Raw genomic sequence first — 22,239 nt, forward strand, 5'->3', positions numbered from 1 at the left:
ACTCCTCTCCTGCAAATGTAGGAAATGTCATTTCCTGTGCTGTATTTGGAAACCAAACAAATTTTCAGCTGGACCTACATGAAACACAGCAACTTAGTCTTTGTTTTCATTATTTGTGTAGATAATGAGGGAAGATAACGTGAATTCTGATGCTAAATTCTCTCACAATACTTGCGTTGTATTCTCAAAAGATGTATCCCTGAAAAGAGACATGGGGTACTCCCTGTTTCTGCCAGATTTCCATGCAATTCAAATAATAATCACAAGCACATTTGTATTCCTGTTGTTTCCATTATTTTCCATTATTTTCTTTTAATGACTCATGTTATTATTCTCATTCTTTGAACACAGTGGTCATTATGTAGTCTCCTTTAACTATCATCAAGTTTATGTTCAGAGATGCAAACATTTCTTACGCAGTCCATGTATTTCTGCTCATAGTGTTCAGACTGGCACCCACCCTTTTTTGTGGTTGGAAACTTGGATGTTGGATCCTTGGCTTGAGGATAAATATTATATTGCTCATTATCAAGTAGAAAGACGTTGGGAGCAATATAGGATTCAACTAAAACTGTAGGCATTTTTAATCACATTAAATAACATGGGAACGGTTCGGATCTTATACCATTTTTCCTGAAGAAACTATTCCTGTATTGTGTTTGTATCAGGATAGCTAATAAAAAGTGACACAGGGAATAATCCTCTAAAACTATAAGACCAAGGAATTTAAAATTCACAAATCTTAATCTCACAGCCAACATTTACAGCTACTGACAACTGGCTTTCCAAAAAGGGTTACTACAGAAGATTACTTTATCTATCATTGTTCTGTAGATTATACTGTGCTTATATATATCTTAACTCTTAATGCATAATGAAAGTTTAACTAATAGCCCCTGAAGTAAAGTCATGGTACTATATATACTCACTTTTTATGATAAACTGATACCTATATTTAATTTTTCAGTGGAAACAGGTGGTTAATGACAAGACATGTGTTTTGCATAATGTATGGAGACATCACAGCACTCTTTGATCATCAGATACGGTTGATTATAACTCTTTGTAAGCACATTTTTATTTCTGTTTCAACAGTCTTCAAAAAACAATCAAAATCAAAACCATTTAACTGCAGCCACGTGACCATTTTCTAGCATTGCTCAGCCTGAAATAAGACATTGTGCAAGGCTGGTTTACAGTAATGAACCATTAATCAGAAGCACATGTGCTTTTACATAGCCTACTTTTTAAATAAAAGGAAAGTAAAAAAAAAAATAACACACAGGTTTCTTTAAAACTGCAAGAACACAACTCTGTGAAAAGTCAATGCATAGTATTTTATTCTTTTGATCTGTTGATAGTATTCATTATGGGTAAGGGAAGAATAGCATTAGGCACTGAATGGTAATAAACAAAAGGATAGGGAGGCATGTTACTGGAAAAGGGCCTCATGTTTTCTTTATTTCTCAGTGATATTACAGTGGAAGATGAGCAAGTTTTATTCTTTGCTTACTTCACTAGTATCTAAAACACATAGGCTTTGTTTTTTAGTCCCCCTGGGATTTAATTGTGTCCGTCACTTGTTTCAGAGACTTTGTTTTCACAAAACTGTTTTCAATTCTGAACAGGCTGCTTGAGGGAGCTAAATTGGGAAGCATCATACCTTTCTGCTGTGGCTGTGACATGAGGCTTTGTTGCATCATAAAAGGAAACTGAAGACCACAAAATCTCCAGTCGCAACAAGTTGCGGTGTCCAGAGGTACAGTTACACATTTTATAAGGTCCTTAGTATCACCCCCCCCTCCCGCCCCAGTCACAGTGCTCCACCACATACTGTGTATCTTCAGTAAAATCAGTCACACAGAGGCACAAAGGCATAGAATTTCTAGTTCTAATTATCTGTCATAGAGACATGTAACTTAGGTTAGATCAACCAAGGTGTCATTTTAGACGTGAGACAGCGCCATCTAATGATCTGCCACTTTGCATCAAGTGTCTTTTTGTTTTGTTGTCAATACACTATTGTGCTCTAGATGGTGCTGGTACCTCCTAATATAAATACCCGTTAGCTAAACGTGTCTACGTGACACGTCTGCGCCAGAAAACTGGAAGAGCAGATCCTGAACTCACCTCAACACAGAGTTAGAAATTAAAAAAACACAATATTCCTAACGTGAGACCAGTATAAAAATAAAACTGCTGTAATTGAGTATCAAAAGAATTGCCTGTCATTCTGCCACAGAAAAGGTATGGACAGGGTTAGTAATATTAGTTTTTTACATATATGGAACAGAGCCAGAAGCTTATTCATGTTTTACAAAACAACACAACACAGTCTGTGCAGATCTGTCTGGGGCTCCGCCAATATTTTCCTAGCAATGTGGATAGATAGTTCTTACGTCATACAATACAAATACCATCACACACAGACAGAGTTCAGGGAGACGACCGTAAAACTCGACACACCAAGATTCCTGTCTCAGACTATTGCTGATTCTTGCACTGGCCCTTTAAGAAGTAACATACTGCTGTTGTCTGTTACAAGAAACCCAATCACTGTTAAAGTCATTTTGACGCTGCTGACACAAAATGATGTCTCTCTTTGTGTACTTTCATCAACAAATTATTCTTGTCTATTCATTTCCTCTGATAGCTTGCTTAATATAGTTGCTTATATTTCTTCTTTTCTTTTAAAGGTAACTTAATCACCAGTTGCAGCAAGCTGTATTCAGAGGTAAAATTACATGTTTGTAAGATCCTGAGAGTGTCCTCCTAGTCTCAGAGCGCCATCAATTCAGAATCAGTCACCAAGATCCATCAGCTCCTTAAAGAAATGAATATAGAATAGACAAAGACCTTTTGGCTATATAGGAAATGAAGAGTTTGAAGCTTGCCATTCTTTCAAATGAAGCTCGGCTGCACAGTTGAGATAGTGTGAAATAACATCTGCTTTACAGTGGGACAAACATAGCATACAGTTTGTGTTCTGGGGCTGGATGTGCTTGACCAGCAACACAAACTGTATGAACTTGCATGAGTTCATTTTAATCAATTTTCAAAGCCATCATAACACCCTGCAAAGTTTACAAGGAAATCATTTGTTACCTTTGCTGTCCCATGTTGTCAGTCATGCAGCATTATATTTTAAAACATATTGCCGACTCTCTATACATTTTTAATCACACATCATGGGCAACACATTTCTCAACATCTACTTGGGAAATGTCAGGATGTAAAAACCAGAGTATCCGGATCATGCTCCCACAATATAATTCAATCAGTAAGCCAGTACTGTTGCAGGAGGTGGCATGAATTGGATACCCTGCGATATTTAGGAGAAAAAATCTGGCTCTTGACGAACATTCCCAGGTAAAAGTAAAAAAATAAGTAGCACCCTAGTTTATATATGTATGATGTTTTGCATAAAAAAAGATCAAAACTATTGTGAATATGTTGAAAAAAAATGGTGCTGTCATATGAACATCACAGAAGAGAGCAAAGGTACAGTAATGCGTGTCTTGTAAACAATACAGCGGGTTCTAACACTTAAAATCTCACATTTACCACAAACCACGAATGCACATGAATGCCATGCCTGTATTCATTCTGCAGTTTCAATTACTTTCCTGAGCTTTTCTCACCCCTCGGTGTCCCCAGTCTATTTTATTTCGGTTTTCTGCTCAGTTTAGTTTTGGTTTCTGGCACCAGCTTTCTGTACAAGCAACCTGAATCCTATAAACTCCATTGTTTATAGTGATCAAGATTTTTTTTAATACAGAAATCATGTGTAGTAGAAGGATTTCAGTTATAAAGTACAAAAAAAGTTTTCAGCAGAATGCAATTTTACACTGCCACCTTGTGGATGGAATAAAACCAATGTATAACTTAATTCAATTACATGTTTGCTTGCTTTTTTTATTATTGGATTGACTGACTGCATAGTAAAATAGTGGTATCCTGTAACAAGCCTTAGCATCAAGCCGTAGCATCTCAAGTCAATATATGTAATCAATGTAAGGGACTATTCAATTGATCTGAATACCGCCGTCACTTACATCAATATATTATCCTGCCTGGAGTTTTTCATATTTTTACATTAAGGAATACACTAAAGAGGACAATAGTAACTGTTAGGTATTTGATTTTCATAACCTTGATACCCATATGGGTATTAGGTAATTATAACTCAAATGATATTTAGATTTTTCACTGTTTAGATCAAATGAATATACCCCATAAATCAGTGGTGGACAACTCAAGCCATGGAGGGTCAGTGTCCCACTTGTTTTTTTTTTCTAACCATACCCTAAATTAGTTAATTGGACCAATTAAGCTTCTAATAAGGTCCAATAAAGTACTTTAGGGTGCAGTTGGAATAAAAACCTGCAGGGACACCGGCCCTCCAGGACCGAGTTGTGCACCACTCCCATAAATATATATATGCATTTGTTACTAAGGTCCATCTCTGATTGTAGTTTTCTTCAATGCAAGGGTTTTTTTAAGGCCTATTGCAAGGATCACTACAAATCAGGAGTAGGTTCTAACAAACCATATATCATTGATATTAACCTTCTTGAAAAACAAAACATACTAATTCTCATTAAAGTACACCTCTACTTTAGTCTATCAGAAGAAATGCTTTTTAAAGTCTCAGAGTTTCTGTGGGGTTTCTTATTTGCCCTTTATAAATAATTAATTCTGAAGCTTAAAAAAAAACAAAGTAATGCATTGCAGAAATGTGAAAGTTTCGTATTTATTCTCATTTGGGAACTTGTTTAATATATATTTTACTTCTGTGTAAAGATATGTGCAGTATTCAAAAATTAAAGAGCTATATGTTAAGAGGTATATTCAGATTTCCACTTGAGGAAAAATTTAATATGCTTTTTATCTGGACATTTTCAGCCATTAATGGAATGAAGGTAGAGAAATATTTATTTGGATTCAATTATTGTTGGATTCAATATTTGCAACTAAATACTACTATTGTGTTAGAGATTATTTTAGCCTTAACTTTTGACAAAAACTCAAATTAATGCCAGTTGACTATCTTTGATTTTAAACACATTCAAATCAGTTTGTTGCAGATAGTCTTTTACAGAACTACAATAAAAATATAATTTGTAAATACACAAAATAAACTTAACAAAATATTATTTTTATCAATGGACATTTTAATGGCGTTTATGTTAAAATGTCTACCTTATGAAGTTATAATCAAATAAATAAATACAAAATAAATAAATCTGACCAATTCAATTATATAATGTTTGTCATTGACAGATCATCTCCAAGTGTGAAATTTAATTTTTTCTGAAAGAATATTAATTGACCTGACTGACAGGGGATTATAACAAATTATATAATAGAAGATAATTTATTAATCAGCAGGAAGGCAACTGCTACACAATAAACAGATGCTGCTACGACCAAAGATTAGTCCCCATTTCCTGATCCTGCCTGACCCTGCCTGACCTCAGTGAATTTTTCTAAACTAAGACACTCTCTTGCTCTGAGTACCATTACCTCTAACCCTGCCCCTTGCCCTGTGTTTTCTGACCAGCTGACCAACTGGTCTGTGACAATTAGATGAGCAACATGCATGTTTAAGTCACAGAGTGCTGGACAGTGGCCAGGTTAAAAAAAAATGTTTCAGATGTCAAATTATTGGGATGTTTTGATCAGGGGAAATCAAAGTAAACATGCTTTCATATTTACTATAGACATCCAATCCCTGAGGCCTAGTAAGAACTCATAAAAAGCACTTGGGCCATTTGTAAAGCAACTGGCACAGATGCATTAAATCAGTTGCTTAGTTTGCTTGTTTATTGACTCCACCATTATACAAATTATTCTCAGTCAATTTGTTTCTAATTATACCGTTGAATGCACAACAGACTGCATACTTGCTGGGCTTACTTTGTTCAAGAATCTACCACAGAGGTGCTGCAGAATATTTTAATTTGCTTAAACTGCCTTTCATCTCTTATATAATCCAAAAGGTAATTTAAAAATGGCAGTAATATGAATGTTCACTGGAGCTTCAGTCTGAGCATCTATTCAATAATTTGAATTACAAAACTGCGGTAAGAATTCACTTATAGTGCATGCTAATGACATTGCATTAGGGTGTTAGTCATTCATGTAATTTGAATGGGCACAAGAGCTGACAAATCAATCAATTAATTTATCTTTATTTCTTATATGGTAAGAGTAAAAAATAAGATGATGAAATACCCCTTTAAATTACATACAGTAAAATAATTTTAAAAAGTTGATTCTTACTTAAAAGCAGTGACAAAAATTAGTATAAAAAAAGAAAAATAAGTAGTATAGAATAGGATGATACATTTTCCCTTTAAAATAAATATTCAAAATTATTAAAATGTGTTTTTAATCTTACTTTAAAAGCAGCAAGAGAAGTCAAAGACTGCCAGATGTATTGAGTTTTTGTTTAACTGTCATTTATAAATGCATTCACTTACCTTCAATATCAATGTATAATTAATTGACACCCTCTCCTGTCTGTTTTTTCATTGCCTCTTATGGCCTTTGTGTTGGAAGCACATTAGGTAACCTCCTCCATTGGAGCAGATCTCTGTCACCCTGCAGTCCTCACCGGGACGGACAGAATCTCAGTTCAAACCACTTTAATCTTAGACTGTTGCCGATGGAAATCAACAGGATTGGTTTCAAAGTGCTTTCAGATTGGTCTTGGTGGCACATTGAATAATTGCTTAAGTAGTATTCATGTCTGCCAGACTTACTTATAAAGTCATTTGGACAACTGTTTTGAGTTATCAGGGCCATAGCGCGCAAAAGAGAAATGTAATGAACTGCTTAACATAATAATCATTAGTCTTGCGGAAGTCTTCCGACATCAAGAAAACTTCAAAGATAGCACAATGCAGCATTTGGGAATTTTTGAATCCCCTAATGTTGTTGGTGCCCATTGTACGCTTTATGGCGGACTATGAAAATATGAAATTGATTTTCTTTGTAACAGTAAAAAAGATGAAATGCCACATTATTTGCCAAAAATAAATGCACTACCTTAGATAAAGCAAGTACTTGATCCATTCTCCTCCCTCTCTCTTTTGACAGCTGATCAACTGATTTCCACATTGCTTTATGGATTAGTAGTTTGTCCATAGTAATTAAGATTGCTTTTCCTTCTTGTTTTTATTATTATTATTATTATTATTATTATTATTATTATTATTATTATTATTATTATTTCAGATAGTTTAAAATACATGTTTTATTAAAGTTCGTGTTCAGGTTCCAGCATCACGCACCCCCCTAGAATAATTTACACAGAGAATCGTGAGTGTCCGGAATCAACTCCCCAGTAATGTTGTTGAAGCTGACACCCTGGGATCCTTCAAGAAGCTGCTTGATGAGATTCTGGGATCAATAAGCTACTAACAACCATACGAGCAAGATGGGCCAAATGGCTTCCTCTCGTTTGTAAACTTTCTTATGTTCTTATGTTCTTATAATACATTGTTGGCAGTTAATAAGAGTGGTAACATTCCATTCAAATTACAGGTTACAGTCAATTTATAAGTTTTATGTTTCAGACCTTTGAGGCAGAAACACATTCTATTGGCTATAGAATTTAACTATTGATTAGGTAATCAAAGCTGTATTAAAAGTAGTATTTAAAAATGTTTTTTTTCAAATGTGTTTCCATTTGATGGGTGTACGTCAGTATGATGAACAGTAATGTGCTGCTTCTTTCATCACAACAGAAGATACATGAGAGGGGCTTCACAAAAGTGCTAGTCATAGATTTCAAACACTATAAACGTCAGGAAATTGAGCCTATTGATCTATTTTGACTGTTAGAAGTCCATCTGTAACTAAACATATTGATAGATTACTCACCTCTTTAAAAATGTATGAAGAGTTTGAAATCAAAACTGCTAAGTGACACAGAGAAGTATGTTTTTTTTTTTTTTATTTTATCAATCATATACAGTCCTTGCTAATGGGTGCATTAGCATCCCATAATCACAGGACATGCAAATAAAAGTTGAATTAAAAATCTATAGAACATCAATTTCAGAATCGCTGCCTGTTCAGCTTTCTAGATGTATGTGCAAGTTCTGAGAATGAATATACAGATGTACCTACATGCTCACAATAATGTTTTATTTAATGCACTGGAGGACATTTTGTGCACAAAACTCTTAAATTAACAAGAAGCTCATATTTTGTGCGCCAAAATTTTTTCTTATTAGTTTTCACAACATAATCAGATTTTTAGAAGAAAAAAAAGTTCAACCATTGCCCAGGGGCACCAGCTTTCACAAATATATTGCAGAACATTAAGGATAAAGGCTAGTTGAAAAAGATACAGTGCTTCTTCTTTATTTCGCTACCTGAAGTACACATCAAAAAATCATGTAATATTGTATACTGCGAATTGGTGAAGGGCTCTTATACTGCAAAGTACTGAACATGACAATATACTGTCAACATGACCAAACTTTAGGTAATGAATGTAACCCCAGTTCCCTGAAAGAGAAGACAACCAATAACAATACTTTCGGGAATGCCTGCCACAAGTCAGGTATTTACTGAACATTTTATGTCAGAGCTGCCGATAGGCCCCTCCTGGGAGTGACATTCTCAGTCCCGCCTACTGAGGGAATAAGTAGTCACTCTGTGGAGATCATGTTCTCTTTTGCATCGATCCCAGGAATACGAGTGATGTGATCTCGCAAGGTTTATTGGTTGTCTTCTCTTTAAGGCAACCGGGGGTTATATCCGTAACCATTTCCTTTCAATTCGAAGACGACCAACAACAATACTTTTGGGGAAGTATATCAAAGCTGTCATGAGGAAGAGTGAGTGGAGACAGCAGATGAGGGACGTCTCGCTACGGCCAAACTAATGTTTGTGGTGTGAGCATGCAACCTCAAGGATCCTTGTGCCTAATGAAGGCACTGAGGAATTTACCACGTTAAGTTGGCAGAACCTGGTGAATGTATGTGAAGTAGCCCAGCTAGTCGCAGTGCAAATATCGGTCAATGAAGCTTCTCTAAAGAGGGCCCATGACATAGTTAATCCTCTGGTGAAGTGAGTGACCACACTCCCAGGAGGTAGACCAGCATTGGTATATGCAGTCGAGACTGTGTCCACAATCCAGTGGGCTGCTTTGAGAGGGCTTGACCCCGAGTCCTTTCACTATGACACACGAAGACCTGGTCAGACTGATGCAGCACTCTCGCCTCCATATTTCTAGGAGGACGTAACCGCTGCGTGCCCTTCAAAAATGTGTCACCAGGAAATTAGCACCTGGGGACACAGAATCAATGGGGACATGGCATGCAGATATGGCTGCTAGGTACACTTTCAGAGTAGAGGGGGATCTATCCTCCACTAGCAGGTCTTCCATAAACTGTAAAATGATTGCTGTAGGGCAGTATATGGGGTCATGACCTCTGGCCAGACGCCAATTTAGAAAATACCTCCACTTATAGGCATACAACGACCTGCCGCCTATAAGAAGGGGCCCTAGCATTCTGCAGTGTACTGACAACTGCATCTAAGGTGGACAGGTGGCCCCGTTCAGGCACCAGACTCACAGTTGGAGTCTGCCTGGTTCTGATTGCCAGGGAGTGCCTCTCACCTGATTGAGGAGATCCATGCGTAGGGGATCTCCCAGAGCTGGCCTTGTAGTAACTGACAAAGTTTTGAAAACCAGATTCACCTGGGCCATCTGGGAGCCACAAGAAGAACTGTCGACTTTGCTCTCCGGACTTTCTCTAGGGACAGGAGGTATTGGCGGGAATGCGTGTAAGCGCATACTGGGCCACTCGTAGGGTTAAGGCGTCGATGCCTAGTGGACCCCCATAGCGGTGGAGGGAGAACCATAGTGGCCAGTGAATTGTTTCTGCCGTGGCAAAGAGATCAACTCTGGCCTTCCCGAAACATTGCCAAATGCACTACCATCTGAGGGTGGAGTCGCCATTCTGACAGGTGAGGACCCCCCCTCGAGAGTAGGTCTCCCACCCAATTCACCACTCCAGGAAGATGAACAGCCCGGAGGGATAGCAGGTTCCTTTTTTGCCCAGGTCAATAGCTGAAAGGTTATGTGGTGCAACCCTGAGGACCGAAGTCCTCCCTGGTGGTTGACATACGCTACTACAGATGTCTCCTCTGGAACATTGTAAGGAAATGCTGGAGAACGAGGTGAACCACTTGCAGCTCCAGCGCATTTATGTGCAGGGCTGTCCAGCCACCCGACCAGGACCCGCGGACTCCTCTGCCTGCTCAGACCACACCCCAACCTGAGCTGCATGCGCCTGTTGTTACCACCTGACGGCTGTGGATCACTCCCATCCTTATGCCTTCCAAGGAAGCCAGCGGGGCTGCTTGTTTTGAGACACTCGCACCGAGGCCTGTCGGTACCAAGAAGACAATACCAACACTGTAGAGTGCTCAGCTGAGCTGGTTGAGGAAGCCCCACCAGTGAACTCTGTAAGCCTCCTGTGCAGGATCCATGGCTGGGACGCTGCAAAGATTGTGCAGAATGTCTCATCCCCTAAAGTGGAGGAGATGTGCTGCATACCCAGGCGAAGCATCCCTCCACAGGACGTGCAAGGGTGGAATTTCGACATCTCGACATGCCGGGGCTAAGCACCGATGCACGGAGCATCTGAGCACTAAGGGTGTCCAAGCACCAATGCACTGGCCCTGAGGTACCGAGAGCACCGAAGCACGGAGGCACCGAGGCTCTGAGGCACTAATGCATCAATGCAGGGAGTGTCTATGCACGACGCACGAGGCTCTGGAGCACTGAGGGCACTGAAGCACCAAGGCACCAAAGCTGTAAGCCACCGAGGCACAGAGCAACCGTGGGCACCGATGCAGGGAACGCCTAGGCAATGAGGGCTCCGAAGCACAGAGGCTCTGGGGCACCAAGGGTGCTGAAACCCCTGAGGCACAGAGAGCACAGAGGGTGCTGAAGCACCAAGGATCTGGGGTGCCAAGAAACTGAGGTTGCCGAACCACCGAGCACCGAGGACATAAGTACCAAGGGTACTGGGCCAGGTGTCTAATCTGAACCACGCGCAGTCACACGCGTATAGCTTGCAGGTGTGGAGCACTGCCTACAGACATTACCAGTTTGGGCCATGTGCAGTCACACATCTGCAGCAGCGCATAGTTTACAGCGGAGTGGAGTACAGCCTGCAGACAGTATAGTGACCGTATAGTATACACTGGAAGTACACGTTTTTTTTTGTTTTTGTTTTTTTTTTATTTTTTGAAAGAAACACATACACACACAACAGAAGCTGAAAGGTAGGTTTTTTTTTTCTTTTGGGCCACGCAAACCAAGCGTGCGTATCTGAGTCAGCCCAGCAATGTCAACTCAACAGCGGGCCGGTGGAGGAATACGCTTGTCTTTTTTTACTTATTTATTTATTTATTTAAGCTGCAAAAAGCAGAGGAAAAATCCACACAATACAGCAGAGCTATATGGTTAAGAAAAGCAGACTACAGATGGCAGACAATGTAGGATGTTGCAAAGAAAGTTTTAAAAGAAAAACATTATTATTATTATTATTATTATTATTATTACTATTATTATTAAACGGAGCACAGTTGTGCAGGGTTTTTAGCTCACTCTTCAGAAGCCGAGTTTCTGATTCTAGGGAAGTTGCAAGCTGACTTCCAGCAATAAATTGTAGAGGAACTGCCAGAAAACTCGAAATGAAAGCCCTTTCACATAGACTCAATCACACAACTGCAGAGGTTAGTATACCTACCTTGATTGTGAGAAGCAAAAAAGAATGTGATCTCCTTGGAGTGATTATGTTACTTATTCTCTCCATAGGTAGGACCTATCGGCAGCTCTGACATAAAATGCTCAGTAATACCTGACATGTGGGTAGGCATATCCAAAAGTATTGTTGTTGGTGTTGGAAAACATGGATTGAGAATTGATTAGGGGTTTGCTACGCATGTGGACTAGCAGAGCTATACTGGTGTTCTTTTCTGAAAAGAGACTAATATTGCAGATAGCAGACTGTTTGGTTCAAATTGCATGTACTGCTAACCACTGATAGAGACGATGCGTCTACAAACTGCCCAACAATGACTGCAAGCTAATGAGATAACAATGCTGTGGACTAGAAGGGAACAGGCGCTAGACTTCAGAGAGATCAAAAGAGATAATCCCACTGGCATCAAAGGGGGTCGCAAGGAGATAACAAAAGGCAGATGTATGGACCTTTTGTCTCCAGGAGTGTGAAGAATGCACTGAGTTCAGAGGTTGTCACACTAGACTACACACACAGACACACACACATTAACATTCACACAATAAATTAAATTACCTTAACAATTGGTTAATGTCAGAGAAAGGGGAGGTGGACCATCTATACAGAAGGGTATTTAATGTCACGCAAACATTGTAATGTTGAGTTTTCTGTATGTCCTGTACCTGGGACCAGAATGCCTGCATATTTCAATAAACCTGGCAACTGATTGAAGAAAAGGACTCTGTGCATTTTCTTGAATCTACTTACTCACCATCTATTTTTTTGTAAGTTACTTCAGTTGGTCATCTTCACATTGAAGGGGGACTGAATTAACCACATTTGTCAATTATTGAATTGTGAATTAACAAGGGAGTGCTGTGCTTGACTTGAAACTTTTTGCCCAAGAGGACACCCCTATTACTGGGCAAACCTTGTAAGCTCTTGCCATGCATTGATGCTTCACAAGATACAGCAAAACAACACCTCTGCTTAATTTATACCACACTGATATTTACTAATTATGCTGTCAATGTTTGCATTTGACAAGCAGATCCATTGATCTCTCAAACCCTGCAGTAAACAACATTCGAGTTCTGCAGGCAACTTTCAATTGTGCTGATTAATTGAAAGAGATTAACCAATATAGTTGTCAGCCAATTGTAACATTCAATAATACATAATTGTTTAAAATGGGAATTGAGTGATATATTTAAAAGAGAAGACAAGATTATAATTGCTTTTTGATACATAGAAGACATACTGTGCTAATTGTTTTATACGCATCAGGCTACAATATTAGTTAATTTATTTTTAAGACATGGTTGAAAATCTTATTGCTATATTGTAATATTGTCCAAATTCTTCAGGTCTTCTGTAGAGCATCTAAAACAAAAAACAATGCAAACCCCTTTCTGTTTGAGCTATAGTTATTGCATATAATCTTTAGAATACATTAACACATTAAGCAAGCTACAGGGGCATTTTGATGGGAGGGGAGCCTGGCTCGTTCTTCTTTCTTATATTGCACTGTGTTCACTGAGAGATATACTAATTCCCGTTAACGACACCAGGAAAGGGTCCTATTGATCCATTATCAGTGCTTTTCAACAGTTTAAAAAAAAGAAACATACCTCTGTGGGACTGTGTAGCTCTGTGGGAAGGTTAAACACATTCTCTAAACTCACTCCCTGAATCTATCCCTGAACTCAATGAAAATGAGCCTATGATTCTTATGGGTATCCATAACATGGGTTACTTCTCTGAAACTTAACAGTTTATTTGCACAAAGCTAGTTTAGTGTATTTAAAACACAAGAGGTTTAACAGTCAAAACTGCTAAAAAAGCATAATATTTACAAATAGTTTAAAAATGATCAATTATATATGTAAATAAAAGTTGAGTCATTTCAGAAAAGTCCGTTTGTTTTTTTTATACAAAATGGATTGTTGCACAGGGTTCAGTTTCTCATTAAGCTAAAATAAGAAACTACATTTTCAGCAAAGCTCTTTTCATCAATCCAGTATGGTTTCACACTTTCTTGCACAACATGTCCTCTTGTCACTTCAGACGATGACTTCTTTCACGCCTGAAACAGCACAGTTAAAGAATATTTGCATTAGTTTGTGCACAAAAAAGACATCAGTGGACATAGACCTTTCTCCCATTGTGTTTATTTTAGTAAAAAAATGAATCTATAAATAACTACTGTACACCTTTATAAATCACATTGGATTTTTTCAATCTCCTTACCTCAGATAACATATTTCACTCTTATATTCTCTGTGTTACATTTTTTTAATTGTTATTTTTTAATCATTAGCCAGATGGAAACATGTACATGGTCATTACCTGTACATTCTAATTGATGGTTCTGCGATTCAAAACAAAGATTTATACTTTAAATAATAATAATAATAATAATAATAATAATAATAATAATAATAATAATAATAATAATAATAATTAGAACTGCCAGGCAGTTTTACGGCTCCCAAGCCCCTGTAACTGTACCAGTAGAAGCAAGTTGAGTTCTTAGTTTGCCAATTTTGAAATCAGCAACCATTAGTTCCCCAGAAGAATATTTTGTTCTTTTTTCAAAGATGCGTCATGTGGCAATTTTGTTTGATGCACAAACATTGGTTTTGGTTTATAAAACATCACCATTTTGACATATTTGTATTCTATTGTCACTGGGACAATGTCTAAGAAGTTTTCAAATAATAGCAGTTTGCTGTTATTAGCAGGTGGGTCAAAGTTTTCATTTGGTCCAGGACCAATTTGATTTAAATCACTAACACTGTATACAACAGACATTTGCAACAAATTCAGCCACTGTAAATAAAAGTAATTTGCAGTTAAAAGATTTCTATGCCTTGGAATTGTAATCTACCAGGGGATGTACAGAATGAAATGACGTTAAAATCAGCTGTGTGTAAAACACATCACAGGCTTAATAGTTTGGAATTCACAAGCACAAGGATGACAAGCCAGTATGATATTTCCCCAGAAGATTTTGAAAAACTCAATTGTACCAACACAGGCATGATAAGTTTCAGGTAAACCATTTTCAAACTGAACATGTTTTAAATGTAAAAAGAAAGTGTAGGTGTGGCAGCCATCATATTTGTATTGTATTGTCACCGGGACAGTTCTTACCAAGTTTGGAGTCTGTTGTTTAAACAGTTTACTGTCAAGGGCGAGTTTCAATAAAATTTCTGCCAGCCATGTTGACATTCAACTTTATTGCAGCAACTTCTGTTTCGCAAACTTGAAGCATGTTTAGTTGCTACTGATATATTTCAAGTTTTACATCACTCGCTCCACCGGCTCCCAAGAAGAAGTGTCAAGGATGATGCTTGTGAAGTTTGTAGTTAGTCAAGCAAACCGTTTGTCAACTGAGGCAGTTTTAAATTTCAGAAGCCAATGTACAACTGGCGTCCATGTTGTTTTATAAAACATCACCATTTTCACATATTTATATCCCATGGTTACTGGGAGAATAACTACCAAGTTTGGAGTTTGTCGGTCAAGCGTGTTCAAATAGCAGCAGTTTGTTGTTAAGGGAGTGTTTCGCAAGTTTGTGGCAGCCATTTCAACATTAAAATTTATGGCAGAAACTTCTGCTTCACAAACTTTTATGCCAAGTGTCAGATCAATCGCTCCACCAGTTCTCAAGAAGAAGATTTCAAAAGGTCTTATTGAAAAAATGCGTCAGGGCGCCAATTACAGACTCAGCAGCAGAATTTTTGTAGCATCTGACAGCCAAATTATCCAGCTGGTTACCTCCCAGAACCTGATCAGTCACACAGCTTCCAAGCAGCAGCAGTTTAAAGTTTTGGGGGAAAAAAATAAACTTTTAACAACAACAATAGGCTTCCCAGCCTTGCTGGGAAGCCTAATAATAACAAAGCCTAACCCTTTACAAAACGTGCCAGCTCACACAATCAACAGCAGGTTACTTACCTTAAAGACAGTCATTTACCAGTTCCAGTATCTAAAATAAATACAATTAGTGATCAAAAAATCAACTGAGATTCATGAATGAAAGCTTCATTGACCTGAAAGCTATCATATATAAACTGTAAAGAAAATACATAATGGTCTGGATTTTCCATTTTCCCTTAAGTATTTGCATGTGAAAACACACAGATTTGGCATAAAGTGTTTTGGGGTTTCCACATACAGCATGCTGTGGCTAGCTGACATAAAAAAAAAAAAAAAATTTAAAAAATGTATTTCAGTTAAGTGTATCCGCACATTTCTATTTCATTCCTAGGCATGTCCTTAACCTAGCAAAGACAGAATGTTGTTTGAAGATACCAGGGGCAAGAAAAAAAATAAAAATGACAGCAGGTGCCCACAGAACTAGACAATGACATATTACTGTATTCCAAAAACACTGAAATGATGACATAAACCGGTTGGATAAGCACTAGGGATTCAAGGGAGCAGGGATTTCTGACTGTCTGCCTGCCTCTCATGGGTGAGAGAATATTGTGTAAATCCAGTAATATAGACAGGTGTGATCGTTACTGGTTCATGTTGTAATCAGTGGTACTGCCACCATTAAAAAGTTAAAAATCTGCCCTAAGCAAAGCAAGTATATCGTAAAAAATTAACGAACTGTTTTATTTATTTTTTTTATTTTATCTTATGGACACGTTTTAGAAATAGAAATGGATTGACTCTTACCTGAAAGCTCATTTTCAAGCATATGTTTTTTAATCATGTAGAGCTTTATTGCAAGAAAACATAAGGCAAAGAAGGCACCGATTCCAGCTCCAAGTACTGCATACCTGACTTCTGTAAACCAAAATACTAGCATATTACAAGCAGCCCTACACATAGTACATGTCATATAATATATATTCCTAAAGGAAAGGAAGATGTACAAAATACCACTTTAACCCAGATTTTTTATTTTATTTTTAAACCTGGTTTAATTAAACAATAATATTCCTCAATGTTCAAGAAACTTGACTATTTCTAAAGAATGAATGGAGTTAATAATATGTTTTAAAAAATGACTTCAATTAAAATGTGCATTAAATGTGTTAACTGAGTCAACAGTCTTTCCAGTACCAATGAACTGACACAGATAATAAATCATTTTTGTCATATAAATTTAGACTAATTCTGTTCCAAACACACATTGTTAAAGAGTTTGCAAATTAACTCTCCCTCCTGTGGTTAATATGATGCTCCATCAACACTGGGATGCACCATCAGTCCTCAAAAATGGAAATTTACTGCTTTACACTCTTAACCTTGACAAAGATCACAGCAACTTATGAGCCAGGTTTACTCTGTATTTTGTCTAAACCTGTCTAGTAATCTGTTGTGGCACAAGCTGCTGCCATTTCATGCAATATCTCGCAGCAATTGAAAAGGGAAAGCTTCAGTCTCTGCTGTGGAGATTATACAACACATGCAATGCACCACGGCTAGCTATGAAGGTAAGTTAGTACAGTTACAATCAGTTCAGTAATATTACTGTATTTTACAATGTTTGATTGATGATGCCTGCAGTATAAAATGCATAATTTTCCCTCTTGTCAATTAACAAGTCTCAATGGACCAACGGTTACGGACAATTGGTCAGAGGTCTTCCTGATGTGAGAATCTTTGTCCACTGAATTCTGTTAGTTTTAGAAAATGATGTATGTCTTAAATAGTTTACCAAAACCATTTTTTGGTAAACTATTGATATTTCTATTAATATCTATTCAGCAGCTAATTACCGGGAGTAACTTGTTTGAATGCAATCGGTTGCTAAGCAACCCGTTTATGTGACCTTTGGCACGTGTATGTGATGGCCCCAAGGTGGACAGCAAAATCTTGTCAACGTCACTTGAAATTCTGACATGTCTGACTTTGTAGGCAGCTTAGTTTCAGTGCCTTATGTGTTGTTCTGGGAACTTATAACTGGAGCCCCTCATTTTGTGTAGTAAAGGAAAAGAGTAGGAACAACATATTTGGAGTATCTGTTATGTATCAAACAGATTAACAGTGGTAGTCATTGCTTGTATGTCTTCATTTTACGTCAATGGAAAAGTGATTTGTTATTATAAAACAGGTTTACCTGGATCGTCTTCACTGTCCAATCCAGTTCCATTAACTTTTGTGCTTAGACAGTCTGCAAATTAGTATGTTAATAAGTTGTATTAGTAAAAACACAGTGGAACTACTCACATTACTGCATGCATAAAACAATACTGTTTATGTTAGCACACAAATGAGCTTCTTATCAGTCTTTCATTTTATTGTTTTATAAAATTTAATATTGCACATTTTGTATTCCATTTTTTAAAGTTTCTATCTTAAAAAAATACCAAAGCATTTTAAAAGATAAAAGATTTGCCTTCTCGAGGAGTAATAGCAACTGATATTATCTACTTGCAATGCCCAAGAGAAGAAGAGTTGTTTCATAATTCCTAATCTACTCAATGACATGACTGATAACATCAATTTGAAATGGCAGAGGAAATCTGTGTGAGCTGATACATGATTTAAAACTGCAGAAAAGCTGACTGAAGCATGGTTGGCATTGTGTTTAGTAGATCTTAGCAATGATTAACAAGCGTCTTGTTTTCACAAGCAAGTATACAACTGGATGGCTCAATGGAGTGGCAACAGATTTTGAAGTCTAATTATGTCAGTACTTAGAGGCTAATCCTGGTCAGTACTTTAAAAGAGACCTGGAAGAAAAACCAGGTGCTGCTGGAAATGACATTGGAGTCTCAGAGCTTCAATATAACAATGCATTACTGCCTGCATCACGAATGCCTTGTCTAATATTCAAACATATGTGAAGTTCATATACTGGTATAAACATGGGGAGTGCTATATAAATATCCTGAAATAAGAATGTATAAACCCATGGATGATATTAATGGTCCTGAGCTTCTATTTGAAACCAAAATATTTTCAAAGGTGAGGATTATGCACACATAAACTTATAATACAGGATGCCTTACAAAAAATGCTGATCTTTGAAAACAAAAATGACAAAAAATGTAAAATGATAATATTGTACCATGTTGAGTGTGCAATAACTTGCTCAATATACAGGTACTCAAGGGCATTCCCCCAATACAACAGAAACACACCCTAATGTGTATACCAACACTATGCTACATCTGTCATTTACACACATAATCCTCCTCCGTCAAAATATTAATCTTTTTAAAAAAATCAGTTAAACCTATACTTATAATTTGTGGCTCTTGAATTGGAACTATAATATTTCCATATTAAATTAAGTTAAATATCCCAGTAAAAGAGATATGCAATATGAAAATCAATGTAATTTAGTAATACAAGGAAAACACAAAACAAGTATTTCATTATAGCATCTTTTTTTTTTTTTTTACCTTATTAAATTAAATAAAGTTGCAGCAGTCTGTTCTCCAGAATTAGATATTTGGCAATGTTTACAATAAAGTTGCAGCACATTAAGACATCCTCAGGCTGTACAACAAAAACAAACAACACCTAGTGTGGAATTGAGTGTCTCACTGTAGTACTTAATATACTTGTCAGACCTAATACAGTACCACAAGCACTTAAATACCCTATCTACTAATTTCCTTCACATTTATATATATATATATATATATATATATATATATATATATATATATATATATATATATATATATATATATATATATATATATATATATATATAAAATACATTTCATTTTATTAAATTTATTTAAAGACTGAGAGCCCCAAATTGCTATACAATAAATAGACAAGACAAATATATCCCAGGTAAATCAACCAGCTATAAAGCACATTCATAAGAAAATACACTAAAGACTACTCACCCAAGGAAAGAATAACTGTCAAAGCAGAAACCCAGCTGAAAAACACAACCATGTTGTTTACTAAGTTCACCGTACTATCATCAGCCTTCTTGATACTTGAAAATGGGTCACATGACAGAAAAAAATGTAACAACATCCTGAACCCGTTCCTTCTTTTAAAAAGTGCCTGCAAAGTAGATGTGACAGTGATATGATTAACCATGATAACAGCTGAACACATTAGCAATGCAATGGATATTTAGGACAGTAAAAATGCATCTTGGGTGATCCTAAATGCTAAAATAATTCAAAAGTCCCAGTATAAAAACATACTTTTATTGAGGATTGTACAGTACACAGTGGAGATTGTAAGTGGTCAATGTGGTTCACACTTAGTACTCAAAAAACAACGCATACAGCACATAACTTACTGTGAAAAAGCATTAGCATGGGTGTGATAGGTGTGGTTTCATACTGTCGGTGAAGAAGTCTCAGTATATTATGAGGTTTTATTATTATTATTATTATTATTATTATTATTATTATTATTATTATTATTGTCAGTAGTAATAGTACTAGTAGTAGTAGTATCATTTCTATCCCAACCAATCTAAGCTGGATATTTTAAAGTATTAAATATTCTTTAGGAAAAGAGCCCTGTGGCATGCTGAGGGTCTATAATGTTTGGCAATATGAAACTGTCTTTTGTGGCTTTTAATTGGCTGCCAGTGCCAACCAATAAGGGTAATTTAGGGAGATACTTACTGTATAAAAAGGAGACTTCACTCAAGTCATATGGTAGTGTACCATGGTGGGAACCTCAGTATTACTAACATGAACTCTTTCCAGGGGACTTGCCCTTTACTGTCTCATCAATAGGAGATTGCTGGTAGTTGGGGAACAGCAAAGGTATGCGAGTAGTGATATGGCAAAATAAGCTTTGTGGATCACATGAATACATGAATCGCTTTATAATCTTTTTGTATTTAATGGAAGATTTGTAAAAAAGATATATATATATATATATATATATATATATATATATATATATATATATATATATATATATATATATATATATATATAGTCTTAATGGCTCTCTAATCAGACTTAGTATAAGTAGGTGAGCAGATAACCTGGAAAAAAGGTTTTATTTAAGGATTTTAATGGATCCATTGGCCACACGGCTACAATACGTATCATCTTAAAGGTAACTTTCTCCAGATCAAGATTAGCCCTTTCGTACTGTGCCACTGTGGTACTGTTTTTGTAAAAATTGGTTTAAAATTGGTTATGAAACTGGAAAACATGAAAATTGTAAAAATTAAAAAAAGCTTTGAATTTACCCCTGATCATCCTATTCTTACCAAAATTGGTATGATGAGTTGTTGAAACATGACAATTTTAATTTGATAGAATTGAATCATTTAAAGGCCTTAGGCATGAAAATATTCACCCTTTCCACCTCAAAAAATAGATAATTTTTATTATAAAATTAGCAATATGTGGCAATTGTTAATCTTGTATTGAAGACTGTTGAAAAAATTCTTAATTCAATGTATAAAACTATATACACAGTCTTTCTGATTATATGAAAGACAAGCTGGGCATGTCAGAGTCTCAAGTTAACAGCAGTGTACCCTTTAATGGTTTATGTAACTTTCCAATTTGCTCCCCAACATACCGCCCTTCCAGAAGTATGTTCCACTGAAATTAACGCTGCATATTTCAAAAACACAAACACACTGAAAGAAAATATGAATAAAAAAAATGATCTTCAAAGTTAAAGCTTGATTAATCATGAATAAAGTATTTGTACAATACAGTTTATGAAAGAAAATGTATTGGTTCTAACATAGGGACCTTTTTTGAAGTCTTTTAATTTAGTATGTAATCCTGAGATCATCTAAAAGCATTTCTCAGTCTCTACTCAGTTCAGTCAGTGAGCTGGATATCTAAGAGTTATTTTTCTTGCTCTTTTAAACAGCATTTATTTTAAGTCATTTAACTAATAAATATTGTTTTAAATTATTTAGTGTTCCAAGCTAAATATTCAAATATAATTGGAATTATAACACATTAGTGTCAGGTTGTAATTTTATTCTTAAATCACTCAGATTTTATTGCTGCAAGTACAAGGCATGCCTGTTAAGGCATGTTTTCTTTCAGAAAAAAAAAAAAAAAACTTTTATTGAAATTCTATTCATTGATGGGCTGCCAATTAGCAAAATGAAATTATGAGATACTGAATATAAATTGATTTGACAACAGAGCACAATTAAGAAAAAAAATATTTCAAGTAGAATTTTTAGAAATGGTACATTAAGACATTCAATGTTCAAAGTAACTTGCAATAGTGTAATTTTGAATGTGGCAATATGGTAATTTTCAGTGGTTTCATCATTAAGTTGATGAACTGTTATGGGAGTACAGCATCCCTCTTCTCCTTGGCATGTGCACATTTCAATACATTGCAGATTTTGTTGGTGACAGATATGTCTTGTTAAAGAACAGCAGAGACTGCCAGTACTGCAAGAGCAAACAAGATCCTGCAAAAACTCAGAAGCTGTAGAGTCCTGTGGCAAGGATGGCTTTGTGGTGACGTCAGACCAGGAGGAGAGTTCTGCGAGTATGAAGCGCTGCAGCATGTA

At 36.5% G+C, this 22,239-nt stretch overlaps 1 long non-coding RNA gene across 2 annotated transcripts; it reads right to left on the reverse strand.

Annotated features, from left to right (window-relative positions):
- Positions 1-12,516: 12,516 nt before the first annotated feature.
- LOC121321608 lies at positions 12,517-19,708 on the reverse strand. 2 transcript variants are annotated; one of them, XR_005950959.1, is made up of 5 exons: positions 19,610-19,708; positions 17,860-17,913; positions 16,470-16,580; positions 15,741-15,771; positions 12,517-13,863 (listed from the first exon to the last, which is right to left on the reverse strand). It is a non-coding gene; the product is annotated as an uncharacterized LOC121321608 (long non-coding RNA). The 2 variants fall into 2 exon arrangements; XR_005950960.1 differs by lacking the exon at positions 17,860-17,913.
- Positions 19,709-22,239: the final 2,531 nt, after the last annotated feature.

This window comes from Polyodon spathula, chromosome 10 (assembly GCF_017654505.1).
Source record: "Polyodon spathula isolate WHYD16114869_AA chromosome 10, ASM1765450v1, whole genome shotgun sequence".
Lineage (NCBI taxonomy): Eukaryota > Metazoa > Chordata > Actinopteri > Acipenseriformes > Polyodontidae > Polyodon > Polyodon spathula.